Consider the following 4,934-nt stretch of genomic DNA (forward strand, 5'->3'; position numbering starts at 1 on the left):
GAAAATGTGGAGCTTTCGGCCAATTGCATGTGTTTAGGATGTTGATCCTTGCAAGTTTTTGAAGAAATTTTCGAACTTTGTGAGTTACTGTTGGGTATCACGCGGGGTGTAGTTCTTGGCGCCGGGCGCGTGACCACCAGAGGACTCCATTAGGCAAGCCCACCGGGCGCAAGGGTGTGTGCGCCGGGCGAGCTTGAAAATGTGAGTCTCTGTATGGCCCACGCTGGACGTAGTTGGACCGCGCTAGCCGGGATATCAGTGAATAACAAAGGTTTTTGGATTCTGGTGCTGCGTCGGGTGTAACCACGTCTCGCCGGGCGTGGAGACTCCTTGGAAGTCTCTACCAGAGGTGGCGCTAGGCGCAATTGTAATTGCGCTGGGTGTAAGACCTTGGGGAGGTCTTTGCCTTCCCTACGCCGAGCGTGGGTTTGGGCACGCCGGGCGCGTGAAACTCCTTGGAGTCTCTACTTGGGTTTACGCTGGGCGCAATTGGAATTGCGCTGGGCACGTTAGAGCCCTGGTACTCTCTGGTTGGGCCACGCCAGGCGCGACCATGAGTGCACCGGGCGCGGATGTGTGTTTCCTTAACATACTGATATATGCTGATTTTAGCTGAATTGGTTGATATATGTTGGGCTGAGCTGTTATTGATGAGTGTTGTTGAGTTGATTGATGATTTTGATGTGCTATGAGATGTTTATGCTGAATTATGATGTTAAGTTGTATTGTTGTAAAATTTGAGTTGTGCCGTATGTTGTATGTTGTTAATACTTATATTGTGTTGTGCTGCATGCTGATATAAACTGTTGTAAGCTATAAGGCTGAGCTGTTGTAGGCCGTAAGACTGAGCTGTTGTAGGAGATCTCCGAGATGATATGCATGACGACGCATTGTTTGTTTACTACTGTTATTGTTGAATGATATGAGTTGCATATGTGCTGTGTCGTGTGTTGACCTTGCTGAATAAGATTGATGTGCTGATAGTTGTAACTGTTTACCATTCATGTATTTATATATATATATATATATATATATATATATATATATATATATGTTGATTCTTTTCACTAGCTTACTATTTGTTGTTTTCATGTGGTTTGGACTGCAATGATCATACTATGTATGGGAGCAGAGCAGGGTTAGGTTGGTGAGTTGAGACGGGTCTGCAACTGGGAGATAGAGTTTATTCTTTTGTTGTTTTCGGCTACTTAGTGTAGCATTGCTGGATGTATTTTGTATACTCTGATTCTTAGCCCCAGATTAGAGCTTGTGTATATATTTTAGCTGCTTATATATATATATGCATGCTCTTTTCTGTGTGGTGCTATGGTGTTGAGCTGTGTGTGGCGACCAGCCGGGTCGTTACAAATATTTAAGTATAAAAATTTAAATAAAATTTTTAAAACTAGAGAAAAAATTAATTTTAAATTTAAGAAAAAACAAATTTGCCTCATCTAAATAAATTAAAAACATATTAAGTCATTTATGAAGAAACACACATACTTATTCATTAAAGTTGAAAAAGAAGAGAAAAAGCATTCAAAATTTTCAAATGGATTGCTAAAACATTCAAGAAATATCAAGGGAACTTAAAAGGACAATGGTATCAAGAGTCGGAGAGGAAACATGCTTAAATATGATATAAAACAAAATTACAAAATTTAAGTCTAATTTATTTAATTATTACATGTTTTTCTTTAAATGACCTGACCTAAAAATTTGTTTACGTAACCTATTTTATATAAGGTATGTATAAATAAGCCAATAAATTTGTAGGCCTAAATAGGCTTACAAACTTAAATATTAAATATATTATTATCAGTAATTATATATATATATAATATTTAATATAATATCATTTATATTAATTTTAAATAAGTATTATCATCAAGTTTATCCAAAAAAAATTAAAAGTAAAAAATTTACCTTTTTAACGTTAAGAAAACTTTTTAAAAATCTCATGACATTTTTAATAAACATATATTTGGTTTTGAATTCCTAAAACTTTTTAACCAAGTAGCAGACCTTGATTATGACAGGAAAGTCACGCCAATTTTTTCTAATTATATATATATATATATATATATTAATATTATATTTATATATTATCATATTATTAACTATAATAAAGTTAAAAAAATTGAGTAAAAAAAATGAAAAGTTCTATTATTTTTTTAGTCAATAAAAAAAAATTTATATAAAAATTTTAATTTGTCATTCCAAATTTTTTATCCAAATTTTGTCACTGTTATAACCTATTTCCATTTTTGGTCAATACATAGGTAAGTAATATTAACATTGTTTTTACGTTTCAGTATATTCTGTTTATTATTCACGATGTCAAATATATTTAATCACGATGTAAATAATAGGTAAGTATTATGAACATTGTTTTTATATTTCAATATGTTGTGCTTATATATTATTCAGAATATCAAATATATTTAATTGCGATATAAATAATAGGTAAATGTTATGAAACTTTTTTTGCATTTCAATATATTCTGTTTATTATTCACGATTTCAGATATATTTAATCACGATGAAAATAAATTTTAACAAGTTGTCCACTTCTTTTTGACGGATGTTGGGTTGATTCTTCTATTCTAATAAATATTCCAATTTTTTTGTTTATTAAATATATAATAGTTATTGTAATTAGACTCAAATTCCTTTCGCAAATCGTGGATTTGATTTGTGCGGATAAATAAATATAATTATGAAAAAAATTTATACTTAAAAAATAATTAGTCAATAAATAATTATTAACAAAGTTAATAAATTCTATACATCTATAATTTTACAATAAATAAAAATTATGCAAAAAGTGATAGAAGTATTTAGAATTTGATGAGTCTTTACTAATTTTCGGCTTGACAAGAAAAATCTTGAGTTAAACTAAATGTTTATCGTAATTTTGATTACTTACGAAAACTGAATAGTAGTTACGAGAGTATCCTCTCATCTACCAATTTTTAAGTATATAAAAAAATGTTTAAAGTGTTGATTTGATATTAGTAAACTGCTTTAATTCATCTAGACTTAACACAAATCTAAAATAAATAAATCTTTATTTGTGGGTGACATGTTGATATTCTCTAAAGCCGACGTATCTTTTCTTTTCTTTAATTTAGGGCGTAGTATTTGAGATTTCTATTCTTTTTGAGCTTGTAATTACCTAATCTTTTTGAAACTCCCCGTAAGTGACGATAATACTCCTAAAAAAAGTTATTTTCCTCCACAAAATTTGAATGATTTTAAGACGATAAGCCTATTGCACATGATCTCAAGACAATTCCTCATCACATATAACATGTTATTTTATGAATCAAATGCCACCATATCTTTCGTGTAACCATTTGGAAGACGATTATATTTAATATACTACAATTATCACATAGTAAAAATATAAAATAAATATTTATTTTAGATATTCACGTAATAGATATGTATAAAAAGGTGTAGAAAATTTAAAATAATTTATATTTATTAGATTAAAAAATATAAAGTTGCTTTTGGAGTTATTTATATACCATATACATATATAATTTACATCAAAATATATAAGTATCGTAAATATAAACCTTATTATCAGTTAGTATTTCTATACAACTAATATTGTATTAGAACAATATAAACAAAATGAATCATCTTCAACATCACCCTCCACCCATAAGTTATCCATCCAAGTTAATTTTGTCTTACTTTTATATAAAGTATAATTAATCATTGTAATCCAACCACAATAAAAAGAAAGGATAAACTTATGAAAGAATTAATCATAATAACAAGTATGAAATTCACAACATAAACAACTTCAACATTTAGCTCATAGCATTACATTAGCTTAAAGCATCTACCACTGATTCATGAAAACAACTAGTAATAATCATTTGACAATGGCCAACATATAAACGACTCATAATGTATGACAAACAATTGATCAACTCCAAACACAACTACACAACATAAATAACTGATGCGTTGTCACTCATCAACTTATTGGGATCTCCTACAATAATGATGAGTAGTTTAATTGGCATGACCCTAATGGTTGACATAGTGACCATAATTGATTTCTTAGGTTTTGTCACTTAAACTATGAAAGTCTAGTACTATTGTTATGATAGAACAACTTAGGTGTAAATTTACTACGACCTTAACATGCATAACTAAGCCTCTTGTGGGATTAATCTGTCAATTACCCTTCAAATACTACACACATTTCTAGTAATCAGTTAAGAATTTTAATCTCTGACTACATGTCTTGCTCAATTGATCACTTTATATACATATGACTTAACCTGCCCCCATACAGTTCCACATAAAATCTAGAGAAAATAACTTAAAAACACGTTGCCATTCAAAAGTCAACCACTCACTAAAGGGTTCTTAACTTTGACCTCTCTAAGCATCACAACTTATATCCAATCAAAGGAATATTTTAATTTATAAAACAAAAATTTACTCTCCTATAATTTTTATGTATCTCAACTAAGACATGTATAACATCACCACATGTCTAAATTTCTTAACAACTTAATCAATTATAAACAATACACCTTACAACTTAATTAATCAACTCCAATCATCTATCAAATTTCAACTTAACAACTTAAAATATTATTATACATCATCCTAGATTAATGCATAATGAACTATAATCATACATCATCATTCATCATGTGAGTAATCAATATACCATACTCATTCTCAACACTTAGCCAATAATAATAAGTTTCTTATTCAGCAACTCATGCTTGACATACCCTTTTAACAGAACCTTCATTTGGCTCAAAACCTGCAATGAAGCTCAAACAATCTAACATGCAAACCAACTTTCAACATGTAATAAACATTTACAATGCATTTTTAGCAAAATACACAACATGAAACCATCATACACCAAATTCACGATAATCTACTTGTGGAGA

Source organism: Cajanus cajan, chromosome 5 (assembly GCF_000230855.2).
Source record: "Cajanus cajan strain Asha chromosome 5, NIPB_CcT2T_4, whole genome shotgun sequence".
NCBI lineage: Eukaryota > Viridiplantae > Streptophyta > Magnoliopsida > Fabales > Fabaceae > Cajanus > Cajanus cajan.